Below are 14,085 nucleotides of genomic sequence, written 5' to 3' on the forward strand. Positions count from 1 at the left end.
CATATTCTAGTTTTATCAGCAATATGTTTCATGCTATATCACAGAAACTAAAAGTTTTTTCTTTTCTTAAAGTTTGTCCAATAAAGGTGATGGGGGTCCTTAGAAATATTAATTCTTTGGCAGGAATGTAAAATATGCATCTGGTTTAAATTCCACTGTCTTATGTTCCATACTCAATAAGATGATACAGCAGAAAGATCCCAGAGTCAAAATTCTTATAATCGATTTTAGCATTTTAAACTCCCATCCAGATTCTGTCATACATTTTTAATATGGCTTAATCATATTAATTGAAGAGTATGTATTCTTTCTGTGTGAGACCAAGTCTCCCTCTTCTAAATGAGTTGATAATATATACTTTATGTGTGTACAGACATGTTTACACAGTGGGCTGTTACTGTCCTAGTTATGAGTTATAGGAACTTTTAAAACCTTTCTTGTAAAATCAGGTCTGCTGAGGTGGAAAGGGTGTATACCATGCTGCTGAGAAACTAGCCCTGGTCCCATTGAAGTCAATGAGAGCACTGCAATCCCCAGACATGGGTGGCTGGGAACTTGTCACTGCAATGCAGTATAACATGCACTGATTAGATTTTTCCATAAATCTTTGCTTCATGGATAAGGCATTGCTAAGAATGTCTAATTTTAAAGGCTTGCCATTAACTATAAAGTAATGGTGATATTCTGGATGTAATCTGCAGAGATGTCAAAACTGTGACTTGTGGCAGCATCAGATTTTTGTGCTGGTGCGTGCACTAGGTTTAGAGCTCAGTTCTAACACAGGATCCAACTGGCTATCAAGTGAGACAGCGTGGTCACTGAGCTGCTGTGCAGTAGTTCCAGAAATATTAATTACGGCTGTAAACAGCGCTGCAAAATTAGGGATATTGCAGCCTCCCTGGGCATTGGAATGGCAGCCCAGCTGTGAAAACCACTTCCAGTCAGCTATCAATTGAGATGGAATGGCCATACAGCTGAATTGCAGTGTTTCCAAAAATGTTAATTAAGAATGGGATGCTGCTGCGAAGCGGCAGCTTTGTAGCCCTTTTGAAGCTGTATTGCAGTTGCTGTAAGTATTGTGGCATTGTACCAGTGAAACTAGTAGCCCTCTTCCTCCTTGCATCACCCACAAAAATAAAACTGCTAATGAGCTGAAATCAGAAGACCTTGTTCAGGATCTGAATCAGCAATTCAGACATTAGTCTTGATGCCATAAGTTCCTTTGTTGTTGTTGTTGTTTGTTTGTTTGTTTTTCTTTTTATATGGGTAGTACTGTTTAACTGCATGCAGCTCCTACTTTGAGAAAATGAAGTGTTGCTTAACGACTAAGTTGCATCACTGAGACTTTATGCTAAGGTTTACCTTCCATTTTGAATCCCCAATTCTTCAGTACAGTCCACTGATAAGAACTTCTTCTGTAGGTAACTATATTCAGTTAAAGCACTGAGTTGCTGATATTGGGGTACAGAAGAGTATCACTACAGTCTGAACCTTTTCTTTAATAGAAAACAGTTCAGCAGAACTATCTGTCCATGCTGGTATTTAGTTCTTGAGCAAATGACCAAATTTTGGTTTTAAATTTTGTTTTTTTGAAATAGAGGCCACTTAATAAACTGAGACACACTTTTTATTTAACACGGTTACTATAGAAAACATGTAAGTGTATATTCAAAGATATTTATTTACTTATACAAGTCTTTGGATAACTTATTAATTTGTTGAAGTACAGAGGAGACTTTTCTGTTTGAAATTTGACCTGCTAAGTACAGTAACTACTCTGAAAACACTTCAGGTCATGAATTTAACCTAATGCATTTGAGGATGCATTAAGTCCTATTTATGGAGAGAGAGTATGATGTAATAAAAAAAAGTCAGAAGCAAGTGTTTCAGTTCTATTCATGCTTTGCCTTCTACCTGCTATCTGCCTTGAGAGAAGTCATTTCTCATCTTTGTGCCCTTCCTCTTGTCTGCTGTTTCTACCTAGATACAGATTGTTCAGGGCGAGGAATTTCTTACTATTTATTAATTAACTTATTATTCTTAACATGATCTGGTGGAAACTTTGGCTAAGGTAGGACTGCATTGTAAATGCTGTATGCTTATATTTTGCTCTATGTCAGCTCATCACTTAAATATGCAAGTGTTTTAAGTTTAGTGTGGTGATAACATTGGCTGTTGTATCTGTCCTCTTCCTAATTTTATCAGTTTGGCTCCACAGAATTAGCACAAATATTTGACTTTCAGTGAAAGTCAAAATAAACCCAAGAAAGCTAAATAGCCACACAAATCTTTGCAAAAAACCCACTTTTTTTTTCTACCATTTGTTCTGACCAGAAAAGAGCATGTCAGTGAACCTTTGGGGAATGTCATGAAATGAGATTTTTCCTGAAAAATTGCTGATAGTTCCAGTTGAATGCAACCAGAACAAGCCAATTGTGAGATCTCTGGGGTGGTATAGGATTACGGATTTTTTTTGTCTTGCCCTTTTCACTTTTGGACAGACTGTACGTAAATTCTTTGCACAAGTCTAAGAGGGCTTATATGCAACAGATGGTAACAGCAGAAATAACTGCTTGGTGTTAGGTTTTAAACTGGTACTTAAATGGGTTTATAGAACATAGTGTTGAAACAATGGGATAATTTTACTTAATGAGATCATTTTTATAAGGAAGAAGTTATTTAGAGCTGAACCACAGAAAAAGCTGTATGATCAGATGATTTGTGGTAACGAGGCATGGGCATATTGGTAGTCTGGTGTAAATGCTAAATATTTAAACTAGTTTAGGCCACGTTTCCTGAAATCAAGCCAACTTGAATTTCTCTGTATTTGCATGGACCCTGGAGCATGTGTGGACAGTTACCACAGATCAGCCCACATACAGAAACTTACTGGTGTGCCTGTCCTCTCTCTAGTGGGGTTTGTGCCCCTGAGCCCTCAGTGAATATTTGGGGATGTGCTATGAAGGAAACCAAAGCTGAAACAAAAAGCGCTATTTCCAGAGTATAAATGATCCCTGGAGAAAAAAAAAAAACCTCTGAGAAGGTAATAGAGACAAACAAGAAATCCGTATTATCTTTTCTTCATTTTGTTTCAATGATTAAGAAAAAAGGCAGCATTAGTAACTCATTTGAAAGCCTGTGGCAGAAGAGGAACTTGGGGTGCATGTCCCAGAATTTAAATTCTTAATTGTTTAGTAGTATCATATTTCCATACTTCCATTGTTTTTCATACTAATGCATGAAAATTTACGAGCATGTGCCTACCTGGTACTTCCTGAAGAGCACCCATGAGGGCTGGCAAAGTCTAAGGTTTGGTACCTAAGCTGATTCCCTTCCAAGTATCTAATGCAGATGAAATGCAGGCTGCAAGGAGGACAGTACAGGTAATAAGTTTTCACATTCAAAATAAGTTTGCACATTCAAATCCTGTGTGTCGTATTTTGTTCCAAATATAGTCAGTATTACACAAATCACAGCTACATACCTTCCAAAGAGAAATGAAAGCTTGTGGATATAACAATACAGGTAAATTTCTTCTTAAATACCAGCTTATTTTGAAATAACGCTTGGCTTACAAAGAATTTTCAGCATGGAGAGTGTTTTTCAGTGCTAACTACTGTTGATAATTATTCAATTCATTGCTAATTATTGGCTGTATTGTTATTAGAGATTGCTTGTAATTATTAAATTAGATAGCATCAGTGAGAAAACAATGTACATCAAAAAGTTTACCATCCTGAAGAAGTAACTTGTTTGGCCTCAAGTGGGTAATTGTATTTACCTCTGAGTTTTTTGGTTTAATAACTGTAGAAGTTGGTGGGAGCAAATATGAAGAATTATTCTTGGCTTGAAAAAAAAACCACACACAAAACAAAACTCCAAACCCCCAGGAGGAACAGAACATAGTTGTGTAGTCACAATCTGAAAGACCTCATAAGCCTAAAAGACAATATCAAAATAGAATTAGTAGAAAACTAATTTGGAAGAATATTCTTTTTCTTTTTTGAATCACCTAAATTTGAAAATTCTTTGATATGTCATTTTTGGGGAAGATGTATAATTAAAAAGGAAAAATATAATGAAAATTTCAAAATTGGGGGGGGGAGATCAATTTTACAGAAGCTCCACCCACGTGCTTTTCTCAGCAGGGCACTACAATGGTCTTAACAGTAAAGTGCAAGATGGAAACATGACATCATTAAGACAGTCTAATTAGCTTGTAATTTGTCCCAGAAAGGTATCTGGTTACCAATTAATTGATGTAAACTGATTAACCCTTTCTCTAACATCCCATTCGCCACTTTTTTTTTTTACTTCCATAGAATATGGTAAGGGTCAAGACTGTGTTGTGCTACACGCTGTACAAACACAAATCAAAAAGACAATCCATTGCCCAAAGAGCTTACAACTTACGTGTTGTAGGGGAGGTGATACCTGCATACAAAAAAGATTTAGAATGAGTAGCTTAATACCAGTTAGCATGTTTGGCAGTGGTCTTACCCTAGCAGCAGCCAGACAGTTCTTGGGGCTTTTACAGACCTCAGAAAAAAAGGAAAAATTTAAGAAGGATTTGAAGACATATAATAAGGTGTCTCTATAGATGTTTTCTCCCAAGAGTGAAGGGCAGAATGTGTGACAGTGGAAAGGTGCTTGTTTGAAAAATATAACAAGTGTGTGATGGAAGCTGGCATTATTGGCTCCTTGGAGATGAGGTTCAGCATCCTGACAAAGAAAAAGAGATGATTGGTAGCATAGGTATAATCTCTGAAGGGCCTTGAAAGTGAAGACAAGTAGCTTATGTTTGATGCAGTTTGGTGGGGGAGGGCAGCAGAGGGATGTAAAGAGAGAGGTGACATGGTCAAAGCAGTGGGCTAGGAAAAGTGATCTTCATGGAAATATTCTGAAAGGATATGAGCAGGGCAAGGTTGCATTTGTCAAAGCTGAGGAGAAAGATGTTTCATTGATCACAATGCAAGATGACAACAGTTTTAGCCAGAATAGGCAAGGCTGTATTTTTGAGAAGTACTTAGGGCAGGGTCGTCTTCAAAGGTAAAGGCTGGGTTATAGGTCTGAGGTATAGGCAGGATAGTGCTGATCTCCATGGTGACTAAATGAGCTAGTGTTGGGGGAGCAGAGGAGGACACTTGTTGCTCTGTTTGTTACATTGAGCTTGAGCTGGCTTCTAAATTTCTGTGCGGAGGTGCTGAGGGGAGATTTAACTTGAACAGGAGGCACATCTGGAGTAAATGGAGAACTATGAGTCATCAGCATAAAGAAGATAATTGAATTTCTCAGCTGCACTGGCCCAGAGATGAGGGTAGGAAGAGAAAAATGGGTCCAACTGAGAAGGCAAAACCTTCACAGACAGTTGAGTGGTGTCAGGATCCGCTAGAAGGTGAGTGGAGAGCATGAAGGGTCAGTGTCATGACAGTCAAAGAATAGCAAACTTTAATGAAGAACATCATGGAAAACTGTCAAAAGGACCTTGGCATAATGAGAAGGGTATGGTTGGAGCTTTGACTAAGAAGAGGTCACCGGAGACTCTGGTGAGAACTGTGTCAATTGAGTGTAACGGGCAGAAATTAGATTAGGAACAGTTCAGGACAAAATGGAAGGAGAACTGACAGCAGCTATAAACAGCTTGTACAATGAAAATGAGAGGAAGCGGTGATTGGAGAGACAGGAGTGGGCTACAGTGTGTATGTTTTCATTTTTAGATGAGAGACACTACAGCATGCCCATATTGTGGTGGGAAAGAATCAGAAGAATAAGAGCAGTAGAAAGTCTGACAACTCTGCTGGAGTTTGAGTGTAATCTGATAGGGGAAATTCAGTGCAGCTTCAATATATCTGGCCCTTAAATTAAAATAGCTGCAGGCAGCACATGCTCTTCTGTGTGATTTAGAATGTGCTTAGCGTTGTGCAAAGCAACAAGCATTAAGATTCGTCTGCCCTGTTATCTTCCCCTGGTTATGTTGTGAGCAAGCAGGGCCTACTTGTGCCACAATTCAGTAGCAGAGGACTAAATCCCCTCCCCTTCATCGTAATTAACACTGAATCGATAATTGAGTGCAGTCAGTGGGTGCTGTACAGGTATCAAATTTGCATTTTCTTCTACAAGAAGTTTAAAAAAAAAAAAAATTGCATTTTGAGGTTTTTTTGTAAATTAACTTCTCTCTTCCATGGAGAAAGCTCTCAGCTGTGCCAAAATGAAGTGTCATATTTTTACAGGTAATTAAAAATTTTTATTCAAAAATGTCAGTTCAGCTGTATCCATGGTGGGAAGTGCTGAAACACTTTCTCTCTAATTTTCCTGCTTTTCATCACACTTTATTTGAATTTAAAAAGTTTTCTTTGATTCCTCCTTTATTATTTTTCCAAAATGAAACATGAACTGAAATGCAGAAGACTTTAACTGAAATGAAATAGTTTGATTTCTTGGAATTTTTTCTCCTTATGTGTTTTTATTTTTCCATCTAATTCTCCATGTTACCTGTACACATTTCAGGTTTCTAAAGTTTGAATAGTGATGCCAAAAACAACAGCCAAAGGATCTAGATTCATCTCCATGAGCCAGAGGTTACATGCATAAATTCATGACCATCACTCTGTGAATAAATTCTTTTGTTTATGCAACAGTCTGTGCAAGCACAACACACTTGCAGCTGAGCACCAGTTGGTTTACAGCTTTCTGTGCCATTCTCACTTCTGGGTGGGGGGTTGAGTGCATTGAACCCCACAGCTGGTAAAACCAGTCCAGTGCGAGTTTATTTGCATCTGAAAAGCCCTGGTTCCAAAGGTGCTTTGACTTGGCTTGCACTTGCATGTGTAGGTTGCTAAGCGCAGCCCCTTGTGTGCACACTTTGTGAGCACTATTACTTGATATTGTGAGTGAAAAAATTTACAGAGACTTAGCATCTACTGAAACCAATAGAAAGATTTCCACTGAAATCTGAGTGATGGCTCTGTTCCTAAACTTTAGAGAGTTTGTGCATGTGCATTTTCAACACAGGCATGCATGAATGAAGGTTTCTCTATTTTGCTGTTAGAATTTGCTGTGTTTTCTTGCAAGCAAAAATGAAATTTCTCTCATGATAAGTAAAGGAAAGGCTGACGAGGCATATCTTCCTTCTCTTTGTGCCAGCTTCACAAGGGCTCACTCAACGAATGAATTGGTGTTGCTTCTGATTCACAGAAATACAAGTGAGAAAGCAATCATGGTTTAAGGGAGAATATAGATATACCCTAATTTTGTAGAATAAATGCTATTTTGGTAGAATGTTTTTAACTTTTTTTTTTTAAACTCTTCAGGTTGGTGTGATGTAGGTCACTTGTGTTGAGAATGTGGGCCTGTTTGGGATGTTGGAGAAGCAACAGGGAGAAACCTTTTAGCAGACATCTAGGGAGGCCTGCAGATTGAGAGATAAAAAGCAGTTTCTTGCTGGGGTCCAAGAGACATGTTTCTGTTTTCCCCCGCAATCTCACCTTCCTTGCCAAAACACAAAAGGCCATAACTGAGCATATCTCTTGTGCAAATACTTCATCAACTTGGCACCATCTGAGCTATTTCACATCCCCTCCCCTTGCTCCAAACTGATATGTGTGGCTCACTACATTTAAAATGAAAAGTCCTCAGACAATTCTAATCATATTGTCAGTCAGATAGTCATCTTCTGAAAGGGGATCCTTCACCTTTAAGAATGCATGTACAATAGTGATATGTAAGCAGCTCAAAGACTCAATACCCCTTTTTTCTGCAAAGCAAGGCTGGGTTAGGAAAAAATCAATATGTTAGAAGTAAAGGTCATACAAGGAAAAGTGACATGAAACAGTCTTCATGAAGGATGTTGTTCCCTTAGTTCTGTTTGAAGTTTTCTTTACCCTTGTGCTAGCCTTAGAACAAATATATTTTGTCCTAGAATAGAAACATATTTTTATTCACCTTTAAAAATCTGTATTTTAAATATTTGTCTATTGGGGCATGTTCACATTTTAGCTTGTTTTGTTTTTGTCCTATGGGTGAAGTAATCCTTGGAGAAAAGAATATTGTGTGTATGCCATCCCAGTGCATTTGCTGGTCAGGGTTCCTTTAGAAATGGAAGTATATAATGCACACAAATGTATTTGCCTATCTTTTTAACAGTTCTCAATTTACTTTTCAAGTGGGCCAGATGCACTACTATAGCTCTTAAAAGGGTCAGGAACATCTCCTTATTTCCCCACACTCTGTACTTATTGCTTGGGTATAGTTTTAAAGTAGTCCATGAACCCTTTTCACTCTTGCAACACATTTACCCACAATTAACAATCAAACCATCCTTACTTCATTCAGGCTCCCATTCTCTCTCTGCCTCATTTTCCCTGCCTCTCTCTTGATCTGCCATTGTGCCGAAAGCTGTTTGTGCCATCGCAATCTGCCCTCCTTACCAGCCACACAAGGATGGGGAGGGGGGAGAGAAAAAGCACACAGCATTCAGGCACTGAATAGCAAATTGCTCTTGAGTGTCCTTGCTTCCCCCATCTCTCCCCCTTCCTTCAGAAGGACAAGGGGGCCCCTGAAAGCAACTATACATTTTGCTTAGTGCTCTTGAAAACAAGCGTTTCACACCTGAAGCCTTTCACGGCAGCCCAGAAGCACCCCTTCAAACCACTTAATTGCCAATTGCTTCTGAGCTCGTTGTAAAAGTCCATTATGTCAGCCAGCTCTATGGTGAGTGACAAAGTATGGGAAATGAAAGAGTCCTCCTTGCAGGGCCAATGCAGTCTTAAAAATCCCCAGTTCATTGGTTTGCTTGCTGTTAACAGACAGTTACTGGCCACAGTCAAAGGTATGCCAAAACCTCTATCTTGTATTATTATTTTGTTACATGAAAGATGCTGTTTTCCTTATGTTCTTTCACATGTGTCTGTATACAAACATATAAGCAAATTTTGAATGTGGCTGAGGAAGATACCTTCACGCAGACTTCATCTGCACTTGTGGACCTCAGATTGTATCATTGCCACTATTGTTCTGCTTAGGTTTGTTTTGTTTTTTTCATTAGGTGAAGTAATAAAAAAAAAATATGCAAAAAGTGATGTGATGATTTTCAAGGTTGAAGCTATGTTCCTTAGGTATTAAGGAAAAAGCGTGCAGGTACTCACTTAAAGGAAGAAGGGAGATCACCTTGAAGAGAAATTAAATAGATTATTTAAAAAAAAAAAGAGAGAGAGAAACAGTCTTAGCCTGAATATCAGCTGTGAAGAATCATTTTGAAACTATACATATCTTTGTTGTAACTAAGCATCTGGGTCAGTGTTTGAGCTGAGCCAAAAGCGTATGGATATAACTTTAGAGAGCAAGGCAGATGTTGCAAACATTCCCTGTTTTTATTTGAGTATTTATAATTCATTGGTTTCATGATCCAATTTAGCCTTTGTGGAACTCAGCACAAAACCTCCCTCTGATTTTCAGAAGTTCTTCATTTTGGACACTGCTCACTTTTGTATTCCTACCAGGGAGATATTCCAGTGAAATAGTTTATTTAATTGTGAAAGAAATTCAAGCTAATGCTTGAGAATATTTGCAAAAATATCAAAGATGGTTTATTCAAAAGATTGTGTGCATAGTATGAAACCTGATTCTAAAAGCATCTCTCTGACCTGTGATGGAATAGGAATAACATCATAGAACACTATGTCAGATTATGAATAACCAATACAGCTCACACTCAGACTATTAAATGCAGCTAACTGATTACTAAGGAGTTGCAGATCTGAAGAGATCATTTTAATATTTTTTGAATAACAAGTTCAAGAAAATTGCTCTTTGCATATAGACAATTCATGGGTCAGAAAAGGGGTAGCATTAATTGCTTAAACTGTTCATTATGAACTAATCACCCAGTTCTAATTAACACCTTTTAGTGGATTTTAAAGAAAAACATTACATAAACAGATGCAATGTAAACTTGACTAAATACAGTACTCTCAAAGACAAGTAAATTCTTAGAAATTGATTTTAGAGTGTTATTAAGACATGTACATAAATATGTACTCAGTTTAGGCTTATGTTAATGAAATATGGTGAGACAATGATCTCAAAATTGTGAAGCCATAAAATGTATCTGGAGCCTTTTTAGCATTCAGACTTGCACTCCCCCAGGCTACCCCAATACACTTTAAAAAAGTCTAGTCACTCTTGCTTTTTGATAGGTTTTACAGCGATTATTTTCAAGTATGGTGGTCTATCAGGTGCTTCAGATAGTGGGTTTTGGGTTTTTTGTGGGTTTTTTTGTTGTTGTTGTTTTTGTTTTTTATCTATATTACCCAGTCTTCGAAGACAGGCTGATTTTTATTCATCAGAGATGAACAGAAACAACCCCTCTCATCCCCCTTACTCGTGTTGAGTATTGTGCTACAAAGGCATTAAGTAAATTAAATAACTAACTTAATAAACTTCATTAATGAAGAACCTTTCACTAAAACAAGGCCATCAGGTATTCTCAATGGAGGTAGAGCTATTAATATCCATAGAGTCTGCTGACCTACGCCTGCTGAAATCCACTCTACGTTTTTATGAATATGTGTGTCCTGTTTTGCCAGTAAGAGCTACACTTGTGTTAAAGAATGACCAAAAATGTGTATTGAAACTGATTGGTCATTTAGTAATTTCTTTTACTTTTCCAACAAGCTATGTATCTGCTAGGTTAATTTCTTTATAAAACTTGGTAGCTCCTTTCATCTGGCACAGTATGGGACTCCGGGAAGTTCTGTTGCTCAGCGTTTGGCACAAGCATTCAAAGTCCCCTATTCAGTGGCTTGACAGAAGAAACTGTGTAAAATGTTGATTTTTAGCAAGCTGTGTTTAGTTTCCTCTACTATTTGCAAGGAAAATACTGAGTTTCGTAAAGAAATCATTGAGAAACTTCAGCACCTCCCTTACAAAAGCCCCTTCCATTTTCAAGGTACAAATCGGAGGAGGACACATAATGTGATTTTTCTGAGCAGAGATGACTTCTCAGACAGCATTATCTTCCTTTGCTGCAAGAATACACATTCATCACTCCTTTTCATCATACTCTTTACAGCAATTAGACATTTTCCTATATATTTCACACTGCTATGTAATTTTTTCTGACAGCTCATCAGCCTCTTTGACTCATGACCTGTAATGTCATCCTTGTTTTTTTGAGATGTTTGTTTGTTTTTTTTCCCCCACCAGGAGATGTGAGCACATATTATCATAGATGCATAAGGCCTATCAGTCATTTTTTCAGAAGGTATCCAGTAATAGAGCAATACTGTTCCCTCTCCGCCCACTTGTGATTTTTTTTCTTACCAATTTCCCTCAACTCCCTGAAAATAGCAGGTGCTTCTCTTCATTCACCTCCGCTTCATCCAGCCCATCTGTCTGATTCTTCTATGAGAAAGATTAATGGGACATAACTCACTTCATCTCATGGTTTTTAACAGATCAGGGCGGAGGGGTAGGTGGAAATTCTATCCAATTTTAGATAGATGTTTCATGATGAAGACCTGATGATGATATCGCAGCAGTAAATTTGGGATCTTTCATAGTGTTGGTCTGTTTCCAAAGTATTTCACAGGCTTGTGTTTTGAATGTCACCATAAGTAAGTTGCTCTCTACCCATCCATCTCAAAAGCCATCACTACTGTACCAATTAGATGTCTTAAGTGTAGTTGTGATAATATTGCTTTAGCTTCATAAGGCTAAATACACATTGATCCCTTACTTGGCTTACATTGCCGTGCGGGATCAGTCTTGGCAGGAGTGTTTGGGGGGGTTATAGGGGTTTTTTTTGCCTTGAAACATATTTTCAAGTAGCCTGTTTAAAGCCCTTTTCCCCCCTTCTGATATGCTTCTGTTTTCTCTCTTCCTGTAAACGTCACAATTTCAGTCTTTTTAGTACCAAATGTCTAAGGTTTTTTTGTTGTTAAATTTTGTGCCTTTGTGTTGAGTACCACTTTGCTCTGATTGTGGTCCTTTTGAAATAAGTGGAAGTACGTGAGTAGGAAGATGCTTCTGTGTATGCAATAGTATGACATGCCCTGACATGTGTTACTTCCCAGATCCATACTCAGCCTCTTTTACAGGTCTTTACTGGTGTTTTAGTGTTATGCAACTGACTGTTCTTGTCTGTCCCACTCTAGTAGAGGCTCAGCAATGTAAGAAATAGCACACCTTGCCCCAAGGAGCAGACTAGTTAATTTCTACTTTTTGTGCATGTTTGCAGGATGCACATGTATCAGATCTAGGTCAAATGGTTCCTTCTGAAGGTGATACTTTCCTTCCTGTGATGCATTTGTGTCAGCTACTAAAGCTGGCAGCTCCCCATGTAAATGTGAATTCTGAAGAGCTTAGGTTTGCCTAGAAAAATGAGTACGGTCACGTGTAAACATACTGCATTTGCAAGTGCAGAGTGCGTATAAGCACCCACTATTGAAACTGTAATGACCATACTATCTTGAAGACGTTGCTGTTTGGCCACCCCCTTGAGAACTTAGCCCTAAAAATCTCATTCTGCATGAGAATTTTAGAAGCACAAAGTCTAATTTTCTATTCTGTATTTCTACCAGTTTTATTTACAAAGAAGAAAATGGTCTATATGTGTACTCTACAACCTTTTGAAATCCTCTTTGCTCTTTCAAAGTATTGTCCAGAGTGTAAATCAAGGCAAAATTTGGCTTTAATACTTCGGGTCTGATCACATTCACAAGGCTTGTCATTTTTGTGCCATGTTGTAAATGAAAGATGCCTTGCAGAGCATTATACAATCTAACCAAAGAGAATCCCCTAGGTAGTTCAATATCTGCAGAGGCAGATGGATTGGTTGTAGTCTGTGATGCCAAACCAGTGTCTCCAATAATTTTTGATTTAACATAACAAACATTCCTAAGCTGAAGTGAATAAGCAGCTACCTGAAGGCTACCTCTCCTCTAAGACTGCTCTGCATTGTTCCACTAAGGCTAAGAGCTTTCCTTCTGTACCCCTGATTCCAAACCCACATCTGTCATGTTTCCTCTAAGATCTTCCAGTGTTGTTCTTATCCTTGGACAGAAAACTAGAAGACTATGTTTCTCTTTAAGTTGACAATGAAGGCATAGCAGTATGCTGATTTTGTTCAATATGATGATAATAAAGGTTTGAGACTTTTGCTCTCTGTGGGAAGAGAAAAACTTTAGTGTAAAACTTTTTGTCATGTATTAAAATAACACTTTTGGATCGTTGGCTTCTAAAAAGTAAACAATGGGGAGTAAAGCACTCTTGTAAAGAAGTGGGTGTTAGAAAAACAGGATTCACTTTACTAAGGCAACTGGTGATGACAGAGTGTGCTCTATCTGTCTTTGCAACTCTTAAATTTTCTTCTACTTGAGTTGGCTCTTGAAGCAAAGCACTTGCTGCATACAATGTGTACGGTGCATTGCGTACTTTGATTTCTCTGTTAAGAAAGAAAATAGGCAGCAAATCTTACCAGTAAATGCAAAACTTTGAAATTCCAGCAGTTCCCTCTTGTTACTTGTATGTGCAATGAAGGCTGGTACTCACCGATCTTACCCAAGTGGCAGAGATGGAAGTTCCCAAAAGGTGAAAGCCATAAAGCTGCGTGCACAGAAGAACTTTGAAGGACACAAGATTTCTGTGTCCTTCAGGACCTCAATGCTCCCAATTAAATGGGACACCTGAAACATGCCATAAATTGTCTCATGTTCAAAGATCTCACTACCAATAATGTAAACAGAAAATACTAATTCATTGACATAAATAATATGTCTGATACACCGGCAAGAACATGAAGCTTTCTCTCATTGATAAGCCTTCTGATCCAGGCCAAGGTTAGAAAAATCACATGTTTTAGATCAGTGTATCATGATATTAGGGGGCAGCAGCATATGCTGCACTGTTCTTGGGATCTGGACCAAAGATAACTGGCTTGGGGTGTAGAATGAAGTTAAAGTGTCAATTAAAAAAAATTGCTTTTCAGATTAAAAATGGGTGTTTTGGGGTAATTGTTTTGCCAGAAAAACTATCAAACATTACAGGTAAACATATATGTTTTACATGGAATCAAATAATTTATTTATG

Source organism: Haliaeetus leucocephalus, unplaced genomic scaffold, assembly GCF_000737465.1.
Source record: "Haliaeetus leucocephalus isolate CR32 unplaced genomic scaffold, Haliaeetus_leucocephalus-4.0 Scaffold339, whole genome shotgun sequence".
NCBI lineage: Eukaryota > Metazoa > Chordata > Aves > Accipitriformes > Accipitridae > Haliaeetus > Haliaeetus leucocephalus.